General features: G+C 45.5%; 1 protein-coding gene across 4 annotated transcripts in view; it reads left to right on the plus strand.

The window, feature by feature from the left end:
• Positions 1–24,237, plus strand: part of ST6GAL1 (ST6 beta-galactoside alpha-2,6-sialyltransferase 1) — a 124,321-nt gene that overhangs the window by 51,752 nt on the left and 48,332 nt on the right. For 3 of the 4 annotated variants that reach the window (XM_044251961.1, XM_044251959.1, XM_044251960.1), the window contains exon 3: positions 8,703–8,767. The exons of the other annotated variant lie outside the window; for it this stretch is intronic. The gene's annotated coding sequence lies outside the window, so the exon portion shown is untranslated. The remainder of the gene's footprint in view (positions 1–8,702; positions 8,768–24,237) is intronic. 4 annotated transcript variants of the gene reach the window in all.

The following is a 24,237-nucleotide window of genomic DNA, read 5'->3' on the forward strand; positions in this document are numbered from 1 at the left end:
AAATCGAGTTAGCTGGCCAACCCACTGAGCCACCCAGCCACCCCTATAATGATATATGGGTTGACATTAGGCAACTGACCCCTGGATTCAACTACCTGTGAGTGGCTACTTGGAATGAAGAACCAAGTCCCTCTCTCTTAAACCACTGGAGTCCTTTCCCACAACTTGGTCTTTCCTGATTGCCTCTAAAAATTCCAATTATACACACCAGGTCCTGGCTTTATCTGGAACCAGCTTACTCAGGTACTTGACCTAGTGAGTTCTTCATCACTGCCTGTCACGGTTGCTTGCCTCCCCACATTCTCTGCCCCGCTTTTAGGTCAGCTGCAAATAGCTGGGCAGGGTTTCACAGTATTGTTATGAATTTCCACGTCACACTCCTGCCCTGTGCACCTGGTGGTAACTGACTAATTCTTTTTTTCATGTGATCTAGACCTTTCCATTGAAACTGTTAGCTTATAATATTGGAGAGACAGGTGGGATCTGGTTGGTTGTCCTCTCCTGGACTCCTTTTGATTTGGCTTTTCAGTCAGGTCAGGCCTTTATTTTTTCTTGGGTAGAGTATGATTCTCCTGTAAGTACCTCGTTCACAGTTCATGCAAATAAGAGTATGCAGAAGTCATTGCCTAAGACCCAGTCTGGACTTAGCGGTGTGGTAGAAAAGTCTTGGGTGTAAGGTCACACCCTAGCAGAGAAGATGGGCACAGAAACTGTGCAGGGGGTGTTGTGGGGCTCAAGAAAAGGGGCTCATAACTCAGACTGGGAGTCAGGGAGACTTTGGCTCCTGTACTAAATTGCCTCTTATTCAATATGCTCTTTACATCAGACTTACTGGTTCTTCCCACATATCAGGTCAAAGAACACCAACAACTCCTTCCTGGGTGGCCTGACAGAGACCTAGGATTATCTCCTCTGGCCTCCCAGGTCTCACCTGTGAAGGTATGTGTTTTTGTGACCAGAGTCCCTTGGAAGTATGAGTTATTTGCCTAATGGCCTCATCTCATACTTGTCAGGGGTATGAGTTGCCCTGGTGCCTTCTGTAATGGTCCGTATTCATTTTGCTGCCTTTACTCTCATGATTCCACTGTTCCCAGGGTTGGGGGCCACTGAGTTTATGGGCGGAAATGAGTTCCACTGAGACACAGAGCTTGGCCTCTGCTCACAATAGAAGCTAGAGGGGTCAATACCCAGTCACCTCCCTTTATCTCTTAGGATGTCAGTGGTTCCCACCCTTTGAGAGGCCTTGTGGGTATCATTCTGTCATCTCTGGCTGCCCCTAAAATGGCCAAATCAATTCTGAGGGCAGAAATCTAGTTCTCTAACAGCCTTTCAGAATCTGTTGTGGCACCTGAGAACAGTTTCAGTCTTCAACCATAAATATCTTTTAACATTGTAAATATAGTACCTGACCACCATCAGAAAAACCCACAACAAATATTCGGGGCCTACTTTTGTGAAAACACAAAGGCAAATTAGACATGGTCCTTGCCCTTAAGGCACCCACAGTCCACTGTTATTCTCTGTTGGGTGGTTCTAATTGTTGGCCAGCACCCGTGAGACAGATCCTTTACTAAACTCTCCCAAACAACCCATCCCTCTAATCTCTTGGGGGTGGCAAAGCATAGGCTCCTGTGACAGCAGATAGCGGGCTGACCTCACACCCACACACCATGAAGCCTGGAGCTACGTATGGACTGGGACTCTGACTTGAGTATCCCTGTGCCCCACAGCCCTTAGCCAGGGACTAGCATCTCCCTTTGTAGGCGCTTGATAAACTCCTGCATGAAGAATTACAGTAGCAACTTCATAAAGGGATCTGTTCTGGGGTCAAACTCCCTGGGGGTGCCTAAGTCCCTGCTTGGGTGGCCCTTGGACAGAGCATGTCCTTTGTCAGTTCACTTTCATGAATAGCCACTCTGACTTGGTTATTAAGTTGCCATGACAACCCAATGAATTTGAAGTTTAAAGGAGAAAAAAAAGTGTCATAAGGGACATCTTTTTTTGAGGGTGGGGGGTAGATTCTGGGATCACCTGAATTTCTATCATTACAAACAAAAGAGTCGTTCTCTGTTCCGTTCTCTTCAGTGCGTCGAGTGGCTCTGAGTGAAGATATATGGCAGCCAGAGAAATTGGAAGTGAGACTAAACAGATGACTTCTGCACGTTCATTCTGCCACAAACGTGCAGAAGTCATCCCTTAACTCACGGTGCAGTTTTCTCTGCTTTTCAGTTTGACAACAGGATTTTGTTTGTTTTTCTTTTTTCCTTATAAAATGTTTTAGAAAATAAAGGGGTCTAGTTAAAGAGCTGTGCTCGAAGGCCCTGTGTTTCTGCAGGGGTAGCACTGTGCTAGAAGGGGCTAGGCTTGGGAGCAGGACTTGAATCTTGGTTCTGTCCGCTTCTTGCTGTGTGGCCTTTGGACAGTCACTCACTCACTCTGAGCTTCAGCTTCCTCAGCTGTAAAACAACCCACAGAGTTTTTCAGAAGATTGAAGATAAAATGGAAAGCACCTAACACAGAATAGGGCTTCAGTGATATTTTCAGTGATGATGGTGACATGGTCATCACAGTAATGGAGTGCGAGGCTCTTCCTACATAAGGAAGACGTGGCTGGGCTGCTTCCCCAAGGTTGTCTGTGTCACCTGAACACGGCATGCTGCTTCCCATCCCTGTATTTCTGTGTGTTCAGATGTGATTCTTTTCTTTTCCTAAATAGCAACTCTGACCCTGGATGCAACCTCAGAGAAGCAGCATACAAGCATGTCAGTGTAACTCTAGCCGCTCAGCACATTTTTAAAAAGGGCGGCGGTCAAAAAGAAAGAATAACTGAAACCATGACCAGTGTTCTGATAGCCACTCAGTCCTGTGGATCTAAGGCCCGCACAAGGGCGGGGGCGTGAGTCTGATGTGCCCTCGGTCTCTGTAGAGTGACCGTCTTTGTGCAGGGTCTGATCCCAGTGTTTGTTTTTCTTGTGCTGCGTGGAGCTAAACTCAAAATAATTGCTCCTTCTGTTACCCAGAGGGAAAAAAAAAATTGTCCTCTGTGCTGGGCCGGAATGATAACCTGATAACCCTGCTGTGTTGGGTTCACAGAATGAACTTGTGTGTGAGCATTCAGTGTTGTATAAGCAGATTCTGTGTTTTATTTTATGGGCGATTAAAAGTAGGAGGACTTTTCATTTAGTGCTCATTTATTGCCCATGATTAGCCACACAAAATAAGATCTTATTTTAAAGGTTTTTTTGTTTGTTTGTTTTTTTGTTATTTATTTGACAGACAGAGATCACAAGCAGGCTGAGAGGTAGGCAGAGAGAGAGGAGGAAGCAGGCTCCCCGCCGAGCAGAGAGCCCGATGCGGGGCTCGATCCCAGGACCCTGGGATCATGACCTGAGCCGAAGGCAGAGGCTTTAAACCACTGAGCCATCCAGGCGCCCCAATAAGATCTTATTTTACCTGACTTCTAATTCAGCTGTTTATTTATTTATTTATTCATTTATTCATTTTATCTGTATAAGTCCATGTTTTAGTATATGTTTAAAAGATCCCTAAGGACTTTTTAGGGGCATCTGGTGGGCTCAGTAGGTAGAACATGGGACTCTTCATCTCAGGGTCATGAGTTCGAGCCCTCCAGATAGGTGTAGAGATTACTTAAAAAAAAAAAGTTTGTTTATTCAAATCAGGATCCAAATACAGTCCTTACATTGTAATAGGTGGATATGACTTGTAAAATAAAGGGGTCTAGTTAAAGAGCTGTTCTCGAAGGCCCTGTGTTTCTGCAGGGGTAGCACTGTGCTAGAAGGGGCTAGGCTTGGGAGCAGGAATAATTTCCTGAGGGAGGAGGATTTGGGGCCCTGGTGCTGATTTTGTGATTAGCCATTGGTAAGGTGTGGCTCCTCTGTCCATATAAACAGAGGCAGGCACTGAGGCCACCGATGCCATCACCTCATGGGCCTTATCTCCTCTCATTGCTCAACTGTCCCTCTTAAAATCACCCACTTCCTGATTTCTTGTCCTTATATTCTTGAGTGAAAATAAGACCATATGAGATTCTTTGCTTCTTGAAATATTTGAATACCAAAGTCACATTGAGAAGCCCACCCTCCCACCCGCAGGACAGTTAAGATTTGTGCTTTTCACACTTGTTGGCTCCGGGGGGAGGTTGATAGAGCGTAGATGGTAAGGAGGTATTTTTCTGGCTAAAAATAACGACAGGATGTTTTGAGACAGGGGCTTTTGCTCTCGTAAGCCTCAGTGCACAAAGCTGAAGTTTTTGCCGTTGCCACAGGTGGTAGTTCAGCTCGTAACAGCAGATGGCATATGTCTGAGTGGCCTGTGGGGTAACCTGGGAGAAGCTGAAGTAGCACAGTCAGAATGGCCATCGTGTTCCGTCTGCAGGAAGGACCTCTTAGTTGGGGGCCTCTCATTATGAGATTTATCTTGTTAGGCAGCCTATTGTACAGTGTATGCTGATGTTTACTTTGGATTAAATGCTATAGCTTTCCATGCCCATTCATGCTTTCATCCCCTTCTGATTTGCGCATGTCAGAAAGAGTCCTTCCTGTTGGCCATTTCCTCCATCTCCCCGCCACCATGCTTCTCTGCTTCTTCCAGGTAAGGGGCACCCAGCTCTTGGTCTCTGGTGCACTTAGACGTCTTGATTGTTCCATTCCAAGCATGGTCTGTGTTGTATTGTCAGGTTTCTTGCGAGGCCCTCCCCGCCACCAAGCTTCATGCCTGGTACACAGGGCACACTCCGTTCTTGGGGTCTGTCTGTAGCATGCTGCTTTCGTCATATAAGGGGACTTGTGAGAAGGGGAGGTGGGTTCTTGGGGAGACTTGTTTTTAGAGACAGGAGACATGGAAAATAGTGAGGGGTACAAAATGGGAGGCAGAGAATTCCAGAGGAGGCAGGCAGGGCCGCCCACCTCCTCCTCGCCCTGCGACTTATGTTTCTTGGTCCTGACTTTGACAGTCCTGGACAGTTTACTGAGCACCTTCCACCTGCATTCTCCCCTGCCATGAACTTGCTAGCGGTACGCTCCATTTTGTAATCGACAAAACTGTGGCTCCGTGGAGTGAAATGGCATGCCAAGGGCTCCTTGACTAGTAAGGGTAGAACAGGACTGGAACTCAGTTTTTGGATACTGAATAGAATCTTCTTTCTACTCTTTGTCCCCTGGCTCAGGTTGGTAACCTGGAGCCTAGGAAGGAGAAAGGACTCAGCCTGAACCACAGATGTGATTCATGACTTTAGGTAATGCTGGGCATGAACCTCTGTGTGGCCAGTGAATGGTGAGGGGAAGTAGAGGAAGGATGAACATCAAACAGTTACCATGTTCAGTGGAAATAGAAAGCAAGCCACAGATGTGGACCATGTGTGTAATTTTAAATTTGGTAACAACTACCTTATGAAAGTAAACATAAAAGATGAAGGTTAAGTTTAATATCTTTAACCCAATATCTATAAAATATTTACTTTATTAGGCAACTGACATAGAAGTTATCCAACATTTCTTCCATTCTGTTTTTCCATATAGTTCACATACGGCACGTCTCGGGATGGCTTGGGCACACTGCTAGGGCTCCAGAGTGCGTGCGCGTAGTGACTCTGGTGCCAGGTGAAATTGTGTTTTATGTAGTTTGTATATTGCAGCAATCATAGTACTGCCTAATGGCTGAGGAAATGGGCCCAGAGAGGTTATATAACTTGCCTGGGGTCGCAAAGCTGGAAAGTGAGAGCTGGGTTGTGACCCAGGTCTGTCCCTCCTCTCCCCGCTGCTTGATCTGAGCCTGGAAGGATGGGGGAATTGAATAGGTGGAAATGAGCAATGGCCTTGATGTGGTGTTATTACCCCTGTGGGTTTGCCTTGCTGCTGGTGTTGATAGTATTGTGTGCGGTGGACAAGGGGGGCCGGGGGCAGAGCTGGGGTAGCCAATTTCCAAACCATTGTTAGACTTGCTTCTGGGGAGGTGGCTGAGGGATCAAGGAGAGTAGAGGGAGCTGCTGTCTTCAAAGGCAAGAGCGGAACTCAGAGCTAGAGGGAGTCCTTTCAGAGTGCAGCGAGCCTGTTACGAGCCTGTTACAGGAAGGTTCGGGTTATAACTCCGAGGGAACTCAGCCCCGGCCAGGCCATGAAGTGCCAAGCAAATGTGTTTGCCCTCCCTGTGCTAAGGCAGGAGAGTCTGTGTTTTATCTGAGTTTTATGCGTTTCCTGGAAGACTGTGATAGTCGTAATGGAGGGAAATTGGGTTAGGAGGGCCATGTGCCTGCCTTGTGGGCGATTGAGTGGGTTCTAAGTTGTTTTCCTTGTTTTAGTCACAAATACTGCAAAAGCAGTAACGATATACTTTTTAATTCCTGGCGTTCTGGCACATTAGTGTTCATTTCACAGTGTTCTCTTGCTGTCATCCATTTTTTCCAATTGTGGAAAAGAAAAGAAGTTTTTATTATAATTGTAGCATGGATGGTTTTTATTGTGTCTCCCTTTACCATAAACATTTTTGTATCTTTACAGTGTGTGTGGTATGTGAATGGCCTCTGAGGATATCACTGAATTGAATTCTATATTTAATTTGCCTGTTTCTATGGCTAGAGATTGAGATTATTTCAAAATTGAGAAATTTAATGCTCTAGCCTGCAACTTCATGCTTAGGTTTCTTTTCTATCTTTTGTAATTAGCTTATAAAATTAGAACACTAAGATTTGTAAATATATTTATGAATTGTTTTAATTACATTGAAATATAATTAAATTATATTTCAATGTAATATAATTAAATATAATTGTTTATAAATAGTAATTATAATTATAAATTTAAAGCTTTCTTTAAAAATTAATTTATTCATTTATTTATTTGTTTGAGAGAGAGAGTTTGAGTATGAGCAGGGAGGGGCAGAGGCAGAGGAAGAGGGAGAGGGAGAGAGAGAATCCCAAGCCGACTCATGCTAAGCAAGGAGCCCGACACAGGGTTTGCTTGATCCCATGACACTGAGCTGGAACCAAGAGTCAGACCCTTAACCGACTACACCACCACCCAGGTGCCCCTAAAACTCTTTCTTTATAATAAATACCCCAGCCTTTGAATTCTAGGCCAGAAAGCTACATTTTAAAATATGTTGGTTGTTCTGAGGTCTTGCTTCCATTTTCTCAAAATACAGCTTGTTTTTTTTTCTCTTCCCTACCAGTTTTATTGAGATATAATTAACAGACAGCACTGTAGAAGTTTAAAGTGAACAACACGCATTTCCACTTTCCCATCAAGTGTTATGTGAGCTCCCCATTTTTTGCCACAAAATCACGAGCACCGAGCATGAAAATTTCCTCAAAGTTTTGCGAAGTTGAAAATGAGGGTAAACGTGCCAAGTTTTTATGTGGACTGACTTCCTCATATGCCTCTTGGAACACCACTGACTGTCACTGAAAAGAGGGACAGACAAGGCCACCATAGGTACTGAGGGCCTTTCCTTGAGGCAGGTCGTAGAAACAGTTTCCTGTGTGGACTGATGGTGAGGGCCAAGCCCCAGTACTCACCACCTTCAAGTCTGGACACAACACTCCCCACAATTCAGCCTCAGTTTCCCACGGGGGAACCAAAGGAGCAAGGGGCTCCATCGTGAACCAGATGTAGCCTGCAGAAAAGGGCTGAACTTCCCATTTCCCTCCACACCTCCCATTGCTTGTGGATCTGTCACAGGCTTTGGAGGCAGAGAGATGTGTGGGGGTGGGCACGTTATTTAATCTCTCATTGGCTCATTTTTCATCTATAGTTGCCAGGAGAGTGAACATGTTCCTCCTTGAGAGATACTAAGAGCAGTGCTTGCCACATAACTAGTGCTCAGAGAAACTTGTAAAGGTGGGTTTGAATCTCAGACCCGACACTTTCTAGATGCCTGCTTTGGGCAAATCACTTAACCTTTCTGTTCTTGCTTCAGGAAAATGGGATGATAGCCCCTGCCTCACAGAGGTGTTTGGGGGTTTTTGTGAGATGATGGGTAAGCATAGAGCTCAGCACAGAAAAGCCCCTGCATAAAGAAAGCCAAAGGAAACACATTGTTTTAATTTTTCTTTTCTACTCTGCAGAAGGGAGAGCTTTATCCCCTTCTACCGGTCTAAGCAGCAGTTCTGTTGTAATGAGCTCCTGCATTTTGACCACGTTTGTTGTTATGGTGCCTTTTTATGACTTACATTGTAGGTAGGAGCAAAGCAACATTTTTCATGTCCCTGAAGCTTTTAACAGGTTTTCATAAAGTCTCATTTTGAAGGTTAGCAAGTACCTAATTTTACCAAGAGAGGGTGATACTTCATAGACTTACTAATTTAGTGGCCTGTCCCCACAGCTGACATCAAAAGAAACCCATCAGGTTTATGGAAGGTATCAGGTGTTTTGTTACGCTCAGATGAAATTTGTCTGAATGAAAAGGTAAAAGGCACGATCTTTAGGAAATACAAAGAAATGACCAAAGGGGCACTTGAGCACGGCCCGCCCACCCCCTGCTCCTGTCTGTCCGATTCCTCCTCATCTTCCTGTCTGAGTTGAGATGTCTCCCCCAGGGCATCCTTCCTGAGCCATCGGGACCCGGTGACTGGACTCTTCTCATGGTCACCTACTGGGTGACTGTGATTCTTTCTTACCTGCCTTTCTCCCTCGGAGGCAGAGACCTGCCGTAGTCACCCTTGTATCATTGTTATCTTTGTTACCTAGCACTGAACCTGAGTCACCGTTGGATCCATGTCACTTACCACTGGGCCAGAACAGCATAGCACTCTGTAAGTATTTGTTGGCTGAATGGATGAACTTATGAAAATCCACCCGTGATACTAGAAGGTGTGTGCATGACAATGGCAGATGGATTTGCAAAGGAAGGTAAGCAGAAGATTAAGTGCCATTTTCCCCGCTTAGGCAAAGGACAAATAAATGGAGCAGTACTTCCCTTTGCTTCTGCGGCTTTATTACCTTGTGAGGCATGGGTTTATTCCTTTATCCCAGCTGTTTCTCATCCTTAAACGTCCTCTTTCTTTCAACATCTGGCAAGTTTCCATCTGTGCCATTAACCTGTGCCAAAGATTTGGCTTGAGTCTAGTTCCATGGTATGTTCATGTCCAGTTTGAACTCTGGGCATATCGCAGAAAGTATGAATGTTTCCTTCTTCAATCCTCATGACTTGTGAGTTAGAGAAGAGCCAGAGCGAGCCTCCCTGGCTTTCCTTGAGCAGCAGGAACTGGTGGGACTGGGTGCTAGGCAGGTATAGGAGTAATCTTGGTGTGAAATATTCTTTGCCTAGAAATGTTGCCTCTGGGGCCTTCTGCTTCATCACTGCTCATCTGGGAAGTCCAATCTAACATAACAACAGTATTCTCTACTGAACACCTATTGTATGCAGGGCAGTGTACTGAGAGTTTCACTGATAGCCTCTCAAATCTTCATATATAAGGACTAATGCAAATCCCCTACATCTCTTATAAAGCCTGGCTGGCTACTGAAGTCAGCAGCATGACACAGTGATAAAAGGAGAATTTGAGAGGGGGCCAAGAAATCTGAGTTTCGGTTTGGCTCTGTTGCAGACCCGTGATGTGGCCTCCTCTATGCCAGTGGGCCTGTTTTCTCATCTCTAAAAATGGGATGGCGAGAAGCCATGAGATGCTTTCTCAGTTCCCTTCTGTTTCATATCCTCAGCGTGTCTACTCCAACCCAACCTGTTTTCTTCTTTGCCTGAGTTATTGTAGATTACAGATCAGAATTACATGGTTTAGTAGCACCATCCGTTCTGAGTGAGGCTTATCTCCTAGCGATACTCCACTCTTCCAATGCCAAAGACCTTATCTTGTTCTCTTAAATGCTTCTTAACTCTGAGCCTACCTCATTGGTGAAATATGACGCTGTTACCCTTGTGTGAGGCCCTGGAATGTCTTGGGTACGCGTTGCCCTGAGATGGTTGTTTCTGGGCCCCTTCAGTCTTTTTCACGTTAAGACCTGAAGTTGGTTGTCAGATCCATTTTCAAATAAATTGGACTTCAAATGGGATGAACTTCTGCTTAACTGTTACTGTCCCTTTTGTTATTTAGTGCCTTTTGTGCCCTAAGGCATCCTTGTGTGCTCCAACTTCATGAAGATACTCTCCTATATTTGCTTCTAGAAGTGCTTTCATTGGAACTTTCACATACAGTTCTAAGATCCTTCTCAAATTAATTGTATGGATAAAGTGAAGTAGAGGTTCAAGGTCAATTTGTTTCCTCTGCATAGATATCCAGATATTTCAGAACAATTTATTAAGAAGATTTTCCTTTCTCCATTGAATTTCATTGGTAGCATTGTAAAATGTTATTCCTGTATATGTGTGGGCCCGTTTAGGGATTTTGTGTGTGTTTTTTTGTTTGTTTGTTTTTCCCTGTTGTAGTTGTCTGTCCTTACCCCAATAACACATTGCCTTGATTACTATGGTTTTATAATAAGTTTGGTAATGTAAGTTCTTTAACTTCGTACTTCTAAGATTGCTTTTGTTCTTCTAGGTCTTTGAATTTCCTTATAAATATTAGACTTAGCTTGTCAGTCTCTACAAATAACAGTGGGGATTTTGACTGAAAATGCATTGAGGCTGTATCAGTGTGTTTGAGTTCTACAGAGAAATAGAGCTTTCTTTTTCTCTCCCTCTCCCTCTCTCTCTCTCACACACACACAGTTTATTCTATTTTTAAAAAGCTGATAGTGATGCTCTGAATTGATTTTGAGACCAACTCATGTAAAATACATGTTTTTGATAAACACTGGTGCAGTGAAGGAGGGGGACCTATAAAAGAAGGGATTACTACCTACTGGGAAGTGCTGCCAGGGTATACAGCAAGCTGTAGGACATTAAGGAGGGAGGGCCAAACCAGGCAGTGCTTTGGAAAGTCTGGGAAAACCTCTCAGAAGTCCTTGAGGAGTTGACATAGAAAAGGAGGCATTTAACATATTTGACAAGAGGGTAGGGAGAGGTATTTGAGCTCAGGGATGACAGCAGTGGTGCGAGTGGGAAATGGTGAGGTAGGACGGGTGGAGCTTCCTTAGTTTAGTCCAGCTGGAATGTGAGAGCTGTGAGGGAGTGGTGGAATGTGAGGTTACAGATAACAACAGTAGCAGTAAAAATCACAAAAACTCTGACGACAGCCTAAAAAATTCAAATTTTATTATGTGTGTATCAGAAAGGCACTGGAGGGTACATTAAGAAATGATCCAATTCCATTTGCGTTTTACAAAGGTTGACTCTGTCCGCCACGTGCAGCTAGACCAGTCTCTGCCCTATGTAGTCATGAATTAGAACAGAAAAGCCAGACCCAAAGGAAACCCAGTTCTGGAAGCCAGATCCTAACCCACATTAGGCAATTATCCTTTCATTCTACCATGCAGCTTCTTAGAAGATTCACCCAGATACACAAATTGTGCTTTTTTGAGCATATACTGAAATTATTATAGTCCCTTTCAGGGCATGGTAAGAGGTGGAGATAGAGCTCATTCTGTCTCTTCTTTCTTATTCCCTGGGTAGGGTTACCTCATCTAGAGAGCAAAGTTATGGGAACCTGTGAGAGAGTGAAAATCTCTTATACCTACAACGTGGCATTATTCTAGGTGCTTTCTAACTATTAACCTAATTAATCTTCACAATATTTCTCTGTGGTATAATTATTTCCATTCCATAGATGAAGAAACTGAGGTACATTGAATTAAGTGACCTGCCTCAAGTCACACATCCAGCAATTAGCAAAGCTAGGTTTTAGGTGAAATCTATTCTCCTAAGCATCATGAGGCTTCTTGGGTCTGATTTCATTCCAGCCATGTCCTTGAACCCAGACCTTTGAACAAAGATGGTCATGAAAAGACCACCATGTGAGTCTCAATATTGCCAAATTGGAATCATCCCTAATATAGAGGAAGAGGAGAGTTTTCCTAGCTAGGAGAAAGAAGGATGGCCCCTTGGAAGGAAATGATATTTTAATGGAGCTTTGGAGAGATGAGTGAAATTTTGAGAAGCAGAAACTGCTGAGAAGGAAGGGCAGCAGTACCAGCCGAGATGATGAAATCCAACTATAACCTCCCTCTGTTGTAATTAACTGGACAGAATGCAGAAGTAACTACATGAGAGTCCTAAGAGTAAGAGCAGGCAGATAGGATACTGGACCTGAAACTTGGACAATGACCCATAATGGTCCTTGTCACATGGAATTGCATAAAGTGTGTGGGAGGCTAAAACGGTGAGATAGCCCCATCTTTCCAGCCAGAAGAACCCGGCAAAGGAGCCACCAGGGAGTGGGAGGAAATCGCTGAGAGGAGAGAGAGCTGGAAAAAGGGCCCTACTCACTCTGTGCATAGACTGATAGAAGTCACGGGAATGCTCCAAGGTGTGTGTGTTTGTGCATGGCATAGACCCAAAGAAGCACAGCAAAGGTCTGTGCTTGACTATGACATTAACACTACCCAGGTCCTAGATGAACCCTGTGTTACCTATGGGACAGAGAGACCCAATTAGCCTAGTGAAGGCTTTGAAACCTGAGCTGGCATCAAAGCTACCAGTTGCAAAAGAGGGAGACAGAATTTCCAATCTGAACCTAAGTGGGTTAATTGTCCATTAAATTAATAAAAATATCAACATTTCTTTCCAGATAATTTTAGCAGGATTTAGTCTCATATTATTCAAAAGTCCAGGATACAGTCCAAATTTTCTCAATATAAAAAGAGCCAGGAAAATCTGAATAATACTCCAGGGGAAAGACCATAATAGGTGCTAACCCTGAGACGACTCAGATGGTGGAATTATGAGACAGATGTACAGTAGCTGTTATAACTGTTCTTCACTCTTGAAATGAATGAAAAGATAGAAATTATCAGCAGAAGAATAGAAACTATACAAAATAACCTGATGGAAATTTTAGAGCTGAAAAGATGAGATCTGAAGTAATAAATTCATTGCCTGGACTTAGTGACAGAAAAGAGATGGCAGAGGAAAAAAAATTCGTGAACTTGAAGATAGATCAATAGAAATTATGCAGTATTTTATATTTGTAAATAAACATTTTTTAATTGGGAAAAAAATGAACAGCATCTCAGGATACCATGGGACAACATCAACAAGTTGAAAATTCATGTTATTGGAGTCCCAGCCCAGAGGGTGGGGAGAAAAAAATAGAAAAACAAAAACAAAAACAAAAAACCTATTGGTGCAGAAAAATTTGAAGATGGAATGGCTAAAAATGTCCCAAATGTGGGGAAAGACATAAACTTACAAATTAAAGAATTTCAGTGTAGGGCACCTGGGTGGCTCAGTCGGTTAAGTGCCTGACTCTTGATTTTGGCTCAGGTCATGATCTCAGGGTCTTCGGATCAATACTTGCATTGGGTGGGGTGCCTGGGTGGCTCTCCCAGCCAATGCAATCTCCTCTCAGCGATTTCCTCCCACTCCCTGGTGGCTCCTTTGCCGGGTTCTTCTGGCTGGAAAGATGGGGCTATCTCACCGTTTTAGCCTCCCACACACATTATGGGGTTAAAGCCTCTTCCCTCGGCTCAGGTCATGATCCCAGGGTTCTGGGATCAAGCCCCACCTCAGGCTTTCTGCTCAGCGAAAAGTGAGTGAATCCTGCCCCTGCCCCCTGCCTGCCTCTCTGCCTGCTTGTGATCTGTGTCTGTCATATAAATAAATAAAATCTAAAAAAAAGAAAAAAGACTTGCATTGGGCTCTGTGCTCAGTGGGGAGTCTGCTTGAGTTTCTCTCTCTCCCTCTGCCCCTCCCCTCACTTGTGGGCACTCTTTCTCTCTCTAATAAATAAATAAATCTTAAAAAAAAAAAAATCTTAGTGAATCCTAAATAGGATAAACTCAGTAACAACTACTCAGCCACATCATAATCAAACTGCTGAATGTGAAAGATAAAAGATATGAGAGCAGCTAGGGAAATAAGTTACATTTCCTATTTAATAGGCAAGCCTATTAAAACAACTATAGGCTTCTCATTTATAACCAGGTTGGCTAGGGGCAGGGGAATAACATCTTGAAAATACTGAAAGAAAAGACCTGTCAACTCCAAATTTCATACCCAGAAAAAAATATCCTTTGGAAGTGAAGGAAAAATAAAGATCTCAGTTGAAGGAAAAAACAAGAAACCTCATATCTAGTAACTCTACTCTTTATTTGTTGTTGTTAAAGATTTTATTTATTTATTTGACAGAGAGGGAGATGGTGGGAGATGGAAAACAAGCAGGGGCAGTAGGAGAAGGAGAAGCAGGCTTCCCACTGAGCAGGGAGCCCGATGTGGGCTTGATCCCAGGACCCTGGGATCATGACCTGAGCTGAAGGCAGAGGCTTAATGACTGAGCCACCCAGGTGCCCCAAGCTACCCTACTCTCAACTGCTAATGGAAGTTTTTCATGCTGAAGGGAAATGATGTGAGTGGGAAACTTTGAACATATATGAAAGAAAAATAAGAGTAATGATAAATAGGTATCTAACACCATAGATTGCTGTTAGTAAAACTACAGGCAAAAGTACCAAAGTAAACAAAAATCCTAAGGCCATGACACAGGGGTAACTATATATTACTGGCAATATTTTGGACATGGTTCCTTCACGTTACTTTCTCTATGAATAACATTTCTTTTTCTCTTCCCTCCCCCTCCCTACACCATACTTTCTTTCAACTAAGATTATAGTATATGTGGCTTTATAATATTCTTTACCAATTCACATTGTATTATGAACACTTTTTGCTTAGAAAGCTTAATTACTGAAAGTTTTATTAGGTTTGATAATTTATGTTTTGAAAATGAATATATTTTAGAAATACATACTGATATATTTATGGATGCAATGCTATGGTGTCTACAATTTGTTTCTAAAACCCAAGCTGGGGGACTCATTGGATATGGATGAGAGAAGATTGGCCATAAACTGGGGCACCCGGATGGCTCAGTCGGTTAAGCATCCAACTCTTGGTTTTGGCTCAGGTCATGATCTCATTAGTGGTGAACTAGAGCTGTGTGGCAGGCTCAGTGCTCAGCAGGGTTCTGCTTGAAGGTTTTCTCCCTCTGCCCTTCCCCCAACTCTTGCTCATGCTTTCTCTCTCTCTCAGTAAATCTTAAAAACAAACTCCGAAAAACAAGTGACCATAAATTAATCATTGCACATGCTGGGTAATGAGTACCTGATGGTTCGATTTACTACTTTCTGTGGTTTTCTCTATGTATGCAATCATTCATTCAAAAGCTTTAAGAAATCTTCATGGATGTGATTTTTTAATTATTTCATCATATCCTGTTTTGTGGACATTCCATAACATTTAGGTGTTCCTCTATTGTTGTAAATGGTGGTTGTTTCAGGTTACTTGTGGACTGAGATGGAACTACAGGCTTTGACAGTTTCTCTGATTATTAACTTTTTCAGATGTGACCACTGAGTTAAAAGAGAATGGATATTTTGGTGCTTTGATACATTTTGCCAAATCGCCCTTCAGAAGGGATAGTGTATGCAATTTCCATACAAGAGGTGTATAAAAGTGCTCTTGTCAGCTTTCTGTTATATACATTTCCAGCCTCTATTAATTTGATAGATTAATTTACTGTTTTCATGTGTCTTTCTTTGGTTTCCGGTGACATTGAGTTCCCCAGCCTGACACTGAATTGCTTCCCATCTTTTTAGGGAGGGAGCAAGGGAGGAGAGTAGAGAGAAAGAAAGACCTCTGCATTCCTCACTTTGAAGATGAAAGGAGAACAGACACAGGGAGCCCCGGGTTCTAATCCTGGCTCTGTCCTTTTTTAGCTACTGACTACACACCCTCAGCCTCTGTGTGTCTCAGATGTCTTCAGTGAAGGCCTCGAGCAGGCTGCCAGCCTCCGTGGGGGTGAAGTTACAGAGATTCACCGGGGTCAGCCTGCTGTGCGGTGGTCCACCAGGGGATGGTAGCTGTCATCCTCGGATATGATGTCGTATCAGGATACAATGAAAGGACCCGCGCTGTCCCGTGCTCAGAACTGGGTGTCCCCACTTCTCTGCTCCCTGCACAGGGTAGGCCCCTGAGGGAACTGCTGCTCCTGTTTGGGTCACTGTCTCTGTACCTTTTGTTCTTTGCAGTCTCTCTGGTCTTTCAGCTGTGACTGGGAGATGGAGGCAGTGTCATAAGCCACGAAATCCTGGGAGCTGGGTGAACGAGGAGGCAGGAGTTCTGACTGACTGCTGATCATATTTATGTGGGTCAGTGGGAATGCATGTTACGGTGCTGGGCTTAGAGGCTTGGGGTGAACTTCAGGTGGGTGTGTTTGGCTGTGACTCACCTTATTTTCTGCAGCAGAATTCAGACCTGGAACGTGATCTTTCCAGGACAGTCCAGCCAAGGTGTGTGTGTGGGGGGGCGAGGGATGGTCTTTGCCTCAATTCACTGCCCCCTTCCTGGCCCTTCATCTTCCTCACCCTGTTTCTCTATACCTAAGCCCAGAGCCCTTAAATTAGACTTGTTCTTACTACACACACAGACACACACACACACACACCCTACTTCTAGAAGGTTGAGAACAGCTGAAACAGGAAAGAGGACTGTGGCTCTGAATAACCCATCTGCTCACAGACTAAGAGAGAACCCAACGTATTCTTTCTCCATTTACAGCTTTTGATTGGTGAGAGGTGGGGGTGGTGAGAACGCTTTGGGTTATTTCAACACCAAGTAAGAAGGCCAGAACACCCCCCGAACACCCCCCGAACACCCCCCAACACTCAGCTCAGAGCAGGGATGCAGCTGACTAGGTGCAGAAGCATTTCTCCTGAAATGAAAGTTGGGTGCCCAGACTTCAGTGCTACCCTGGTTTCACTCTGGGACCACTTCACTGACTTCCTGATTTCTTCTTAGGGGCCCAGTACAGTTGCAAGAGACCTAAGGGTAAGGTTAGCAGGCGAAATGAGTTTGGACTATTTTCTGAATCAAGGAAAAATCCAGACAAAGGACAGTAGGCTTTCTTGTGAGAATTTGGGTCTACTGGTTTTTCCTGCCCTGTCCAGGCAGTGAGCTCCCTGCTCCATGGAAATTGGGGCAGAACTTTCCAGTCCCCTCCTCCTGCCAGGATTCCCCTCCCCTGTGGGGTCTGCAGAGGTCTCTGGGGGACAGACTCTGAGGGAATTGAACAGCTTTGTGTTTTCATGCGTATGATCACAGAGAAGGGATTCTTCTAACGGTTGTAATAATTGAAGGATGCTTTAAGGAGAAATCTTCAGCATCTTAAGTAGATATTCTTAAAACAGTGTTTCTTTTTCCTCTTTGAAATGGGCAGGTGCTTTACCCACAAGCTTTATTTCCAGTGGCTTTATAGAGGTGAAGAAGTTATATCATGGTCTTAGAGAAACTTAAAACAACAATCGTTTCATCTGTGTGCTGGAAAGTTCCTTCGATAGCCCTGTGAAGTAAGGATCGTTCAGCTCCCTTCCTTGTGAGCAAACAGAGGCTCGAGAGGATATGTGACTTGCAAGGACACACAGTGATTTGAGTGGACAGCTAGGGATCTCGCCTAGGACCTGGTTTCCAAGTTTTCCAGGAGTTCAGCCTTCCTAGAACCACCCCCTTGGCTCTGACTTCCCGAGGATCCAAATCAGCCTCTCTTGGCTGTGCCACAGCGTTTGAAGGAGTTAACGCTGAAAGCAGCAGACATCGGCTTTGTCGAGGTGAACATTGAGGTCCTGTATTTAGCCAATGACAAATATTGACTCATGACACTCCCAGAAAGTCCATCTCCTCTCGAAAATGAAGACTTCCTCCACCCACGGTAGCGAAGCCGGGCTGCCGCCTCCCGTGCCCCCTCCCTGCTCCTGCTGGGCGCAGGTCTACAAGCCACCACTGAGTAAGCATGGTCCTCACTTCCAACCCTTACAGTAGTCCCCGGAGGTAGGTGGTTTTGCATACATTTTACAAAGGAGGACACTGAGTGCTTATATCACATTTGCCTGAGATCACACAGGGATGAATAATGCGGCTGGGGTCCAAGTCTAGATTCTTCTGACTGCAAAGCTGCATGCGTTCCCACAGAATTTTGCTCTGCTCTCTCGAACTGGGTCCCATCTGAGTGTCTTCCTCATCCCAGAGTTAGTCCTCGTCTTGTCTGCACGGGGGCCTGCACCCAGGTTTTCCTGGCCTGTGGGACTTGGGTCAAATCTCAGTTGAGATCCTGGCTCTGTGTCCTAAGAGTAGGGTGCTCGTGGGCACGTCTCGCAGCCTCCCTGACCCTGGGTTTCTGCGCTGCACTGCCTTGAGGGGTTATTTGGAAGATTTGGCAGGTATCTGGCCTCAGATGTGGCCTGCGGCAGGTGGCCCAGAAGCAGCAACTGTTCGTAGTTTCTTGGCTGCTTCCTTTCAGGGAGTGGAGGGGTGTTGTGAGCTGCAGCAGTCTCGTCCTGCTGGCACTGGGTAGTCTCTACAGGCTCAGCACTTCCCTCCCCTGTTCTGAAGCTTCTTATCTGCTCTCCACTGTGTGCCTCCTAATCACCGGACTCATCTGGGGTGACTCACAGTGCCACGGGCTGAGGTCCCAGTCTCCCTTTTGGAGTCCCCTTGCCCACCTCCTTTCTGTTTCTCTCCTGTCCTCCAGGCTTTCCCCCTCCATGGATGTTTTGATCCCAGGTTGGATGTAGAGCCCCTACTCCTGAGCTGTGACTCTTGAGCACCTTTTTTGCAAGAAGAAAATATTCACTTATTTGGCACATGAAGCCAAGCCACAGGCACTGACCTTGGCCCTGGCAACATAGAGGTAACTAGCTGGTTCAGGTGCTCACTGTCTGGGGCTGTGCCTGTGGGGGCGGTGGGATGCAAAGTAAATAGTGCATTAGGTATTTAGGTCATTGTTTGTCTGATTTTCATGGTATTTAAGGCTGTTAGCCTTGTGAGTGCAGGGGAGTGGCAGTTACCTGTGGGTCTATAGTTCTGCACTCAGAGTTACCAGCATCTTTGTCGAATTGATTGTTCCAAATAGATGTGGTCCAAAGGTAAGCTCGCAGCTTTGCCAAGCCTAGTGGTGGGGGCGGGGGAAGGATTGTGGGGAACCCAGGTGTGGCCCTTCATTTTCCCCGCCCTCCTTTTTTCCCCTCTACCCTCCTAAGTCATATTCGTTAACTGGGTCAGCATGCAGCAGTTGACAACTTTTTTTGCTGACTTGCCAGTGGGCTGTAGGAAGGAGAGCTCACAGGCTTCAGGGCCAGACATTGACTGGGCAGGGTGCATGACTCCCCAGCCTCACACTCCTTCTATAAAGTGTTGCAACAGCAGACTTGACGTTCGTGAGGGTGTTCTGTTGAGATCCTTGAGAATTCTCTTTTTTGTTTTTTAGGATTTTATTTATTTATTTATTTATTTAGGGAGAGTGCGGGGTGGGAGGCTGTGAAAAGGGGAAGGGAGGGAGAGGGCATCTTAAGCAGACTCAGTGCTGAGCATGGGGTCCGCGACCTGGGACTCGATCATGCCCTGAGCTGAAGCCAAGAGACGGATGCTCAACTGCCTGAGCCACCCAGACATCCCAAGAAATCTTTGAGAATTCTTAATCAACTTCTTCCTCAGCATTGTGACCAAATTCTCATTTATTGACATCAGTCTTAAGGTGAGACATTCATTCTCATCTGACAGAGGACTCATGCATATGCTACCAGAGCACAAAATTTCCCCCATATATGCAGTCAGACATAATTGAACAATTAAACAATTTCTGTCTCCTATGATTTCGTGAATCATGATTTCATGAATAGGGCTGTAGGCATTAATAAATCCGTTAGCAGGCATTCATCATAGAGTATAAACTTTCCTTCACAAGGACTAGCAGCCTTATTTCTTTGGGAACTATAGTTCACAAGGAATTATTTGTATCATTTTCTGGTGCTTGGAGGGCACAGAGCCTGCCCATTCCCCTCCACCTCCCAGTACCCCGGGTCGTGGTCTGGGGATGAGCCCTCTCACATATGAAGGGACTGGCTTCTACCAACTTTCTGTGCACATACTTCATATTCATTCACAAGCAAGATCAGCCTGTTTTATGTTTAGGACCTTTGGGGTTGTTTTCCAATAGTTAACAGTTTCAGATGTTGACTCTGTAAATACCAAAGGTCCACCGTAATACCAGCAACCATCCGGGGCTGTTATAAGATCCAGTTCACCATATCAAGTATCTAGCATCCCAAGTGTGCACTGGGCTTTGATCTCAATACTGTTGGTTTCCTTATAACTGAAACCATTTGCTTCCGGTGTTAGGTGGGCACGACTGTGGCCGAGAGAGTCACAGGTCAAACAAGAGGGCCACTGGAGCACAGCCTTTAAGAACATCGTCTTCAGATTCAGACAGTGCTGGGTTTCAGTTTTAGCCTTTCCATTTACTAGTCAAAGCCCTTCAACATCTTTAAAATTCAGCTTCCTTCTCTGGGAAATGGAAGCAATAATGTTGCCAACCTCAGAGGATGGCAGTTAGGGTTGAAAGAACTCTTCTGTGTACAGTTTTAGTTCTGCACCTGCCATGGAGGAGGCCCCCAGAAGGAGCCACGGTGACTTCTCTCTCCCTCTCTCTTTCTCTGCAGGGATATACACCAAGTAGGGGCTTCATGCCCATTGACGATTTCGGTTCAAGTCTGAAATCATTGCCCTATTTAAAAATTAGCCACCCCCCCTCCCCACCCCAACATACATATTACAAGGCCTAGCAGTGGGCCCTAGTCTGATACGAGTACCACTTGTATACCTTGTGCTTGGCAGTGCTGAAACAGCAGAATGGATGTTAGTGAACTCTATCCCCACAGAGCCCTATCCAATTAGAAGGATAAGACCTTCACCCTTCCATAGCACCAGGAGGAGCCTATAAGAGAACGCTCACTTAGGTCGGGAGTGTGGTGCAGGTCCACACAGGAGGAGGCCTCCTCCCTGGAGACCAGGAAACTTCCTCTGTGGAGAAGGGCAGGGAATGGGTCTGCCCTGGGATCCCTGAAATGAAGAGAGGGAAATGATGAGTAAGGAGGGTTGAGGGTGTAACAAGCTAGTGAATGTTGAGATCTGTGGATCTGGCCCCTGAAGAAAACTATCCAGGCCGTCTACTGGTTAGCATGCTCCACTGAGCACCAACTGGGTACCGGTATAAAGTCGTTTTTGTGTATGGGTGGTAGGGAGGGATGCGAATATAGAAAACTTCAGAAAACCAGCCCTTGCCCTCTAGGGGAGAAGGACCATTTGCCAACAGGGCAAGTTGAGCACGAGCCCTTGTCTGAGATGGCGCCAGTTGCAGCACACTCCATGCCCACAAGATTAGTCTTCAGTCCCGTTGCTGCCTGTGTCATCTGGCGACCGGACTCACCCTCACAACCGAGGGGAGAGAAAGGTGAAAGATGCACGTGGAGGCGAAGGGCAATTCGCACTTTCTCTGGTAGGCCTGACTCCCCCTGACCTCATGACAGATGTGAGTTGTTCACATCTCCCCTTGGAGAGGATGGTCCAGAATTGACAACAGTTTTGGCCTGAAATTCTCAAAGACCCAGACTGAGCCCGAGGCCCTGCTCCCTCCTCAGGAACTCTGGGCCATGAAGGGGCAATGGACGCCCCAGGTTGTGGAGGAGCCTGGGCTAAGCAAGGACTTCACATGCTTGAGGCCTTGTTGTTGACTCGCCATCCATATTCACCCTAGGCTGAGCCAACACGGCCCCTCCCACTCTGCCTGAGGCCCCCCTCCTGCGAAGGTTCCTGTTCTTCAAGGGCTCCTTGTTTATTGGTCTAGAGCAACTAGATCAGAAGCTACTGAGGACAGTATTGGGCATCTCTATTTTTAGGTGCTTCCTAGATGGTGTTAAGGCTGAGGTAATATAGAGAAGTAATGAGTGCCCTAGTGGTTCCTTTCACCTGCACTGACCTTGATGGCTATGGGACTAGGGGGAGGGTCTTCCATGAGGACAGACTCTCAGCATTCTCTTCCCTTTTCTCTTTGTATGGTGGCCCAGCTGGCCGGACCTAGGAAAGAGCTCAATTTGCTAAGATGAGCAAGGTAAACATTCGACACTTTGGTGGCCTTAAGGAGTGGCAGCTCACCGTCAGGGACTTTGACCTTTGGGAAATATCAGGAACTCTGTCCTGACATCCTTCTGTCTGGTCAGGTAAAAATCGAGATGGAAGGAAGGAACAAACAGTCCGTGGCATGATCTCCGGCCCAGCAATTCCTGGGGAAAATCATGTTTAGAAAAACACTAGCGGACATCCTGGTTCTTATTAAAGACACAGTTCAACTGGCCTTAAAGAAAGATGTAGGTCATCAGACCCTCATTATCAGAATTTAAGGGAAAATACTTAATCTTTGGTCTTTCAGTAGAACTCTTTCCCTCCTGTGTCGTCATTTGGTCTTCCTCTGCTCTTCAGCGAGAAATCCGGACCCCCTCAGTAACTCTGCTGGGCTGTAACAGCTCTGTTCTTCGGTCCCTGAGGGGGGCGTCTTTCTGGCGTACCGGCTGCCTGCGTCCGCTGCTGAGCCCTGAGAGGATGGGCGGGGTGCCTCTATCTGTTTGATTTGTAGTCAATAAAACACTGGCTTTATAATGCTGTGCTCCCGAGCCTTACACACTTGGGGGCCAGATTGTTCCTGATAAGAATGCCTTACTTCTGCCTAGTTGGGGGGCAGTTGTGGGTAGTTTTTTTTAAGCACCCTACCTATCTAGCCAACCAGTAAAACCTGTTTTTCAGGAGGCCAGCTGAGATCAGAAAGTTATGATTTTAGGGGAGGATAAGAATTGGGGCATACAAACCAGAATTCCTTGCCCAGGATCTCCAGAGATCCATCAGAAGCTTGGAGTATTTCAAAAAGCCAGATGGCAGAAGAACATTTATTTAAAAAAAAGAAAAGAAAAGAAAAGAAAATCTGTACAGGCCAAGGAAATTATCCAGTTTCTTTGTATCATGCTGGAATTTTACCAGCTGCTCGTGATCACAATGACAATCTCGTGCTGATCAGACTCTCTTATTGGCAGCAGTATCTCTGTTCATTTGATAACAAATAAGAACTCGTGCTCTTAATTAAATTTGGCTGATAGCATCTTCTAAAACCTGGCAGGCATAACAGGAGGAAACAAATACAAGAGGCACTTGGTGCCGACGAATTTGGGAACCTCTGGCTTTGACTGTGTTAAGGGACACTCCTATTGCTTCCCTGTGCTGGGGAAGTGCTGGGATGAGGAGAGATTTGTGTGGATGATGGAAAAATCTATTGCTGGGAATTCTCTTTTTTTTTTTTTTTTCCTTAAGGATTTTATTTATTTATTTGAGAGATATACAGCAAGAGAAGGAACACAAGCAGGGGGAGAGGGAGAGGAAGAAGCAGGGTTCCCACTGATCAGGGAGCCCAATGCGGGGCTCCATCCCAGGACCCTGGGATCATGACCTGAGCCGAAGGCAGACACTAATGACTGGGCCACGCAGGCACCCCTGCTGCTGAGGATTCTGTTGATATTCCTAGACCAGTACAAATAAAAATTCAGGGAGTCTCTACCAAGAAGCTCTGTTGGGGTAAGGCCAGCTGCACTTGGCTATTTTGCTCACCTTTCATAGTCCACTGCTCTTACCTAGATGCAGGGGGGGGGGTGAGTGTGTGTGCACGCGCGCGCGTGCACACACACATGCGCACTTCCTGGAAAATATAATCTTGAGCTGGGGTGCCACTTTCAGCCACAGCTTCATCATGGTGGAAAGATCGCAGTAGGGGTGCTGCAACCAGCCATCCTTGACATGAAAAACAGAAAGAGGTGTCATGATGGGATTAAGTGGTAGCCCAGCTGACACAAGTCATGAAAGGGGAGCCCATCACGATGAAGGCTTCTGGAAGCCAGGACAAGTGGACTGCTTCTCAGAGGCATTGTGGTTAGCTGAGGTACCCTTCTGGGGGCAGTGGGGAGTCAGGGTCTCTAGGGACAGAAAATTTAGGTTCTGAGGTACAGAGGAGGGTGAGGTTTGCATACTGAGGAGTTGAGGAGATGATGATCAGGGCAGAGGAAAGAGGTGTTACTGGAAGGTCCAAGATCGTGACCAGCCATGGCAGCTGAAAGCAGCCAGACTCTTAGGAACCCTTTGAAGGGCCCTGAGTAGAGAGACAGATGTTGGATAGCACAAGCAGTTTGGGGGATTAGAATCATCTAGTTTGACCATTGGTGATGACATCTCGAGCAATTAGCTTAAACTCTTGGAGTTTCCTTTTTGTTTATACAAGAGGATTCTTAAATGCCCACCCCCTAGGCTGCT

This window comes from Neovison vison, chromosome 6 (assembly GCF_020171115.1).
Source record: "Neovison vison isolate M4711 chromosome 6, ASM_NN_V1, whole genome shotgun sequence".
In the NCBI taxonomy this organism is placed as follows: Eukaryota; Metazoa; Chordata; class Mammalia; order Carnivora; family Mustelidae; genus Neogale; species Neogale vison.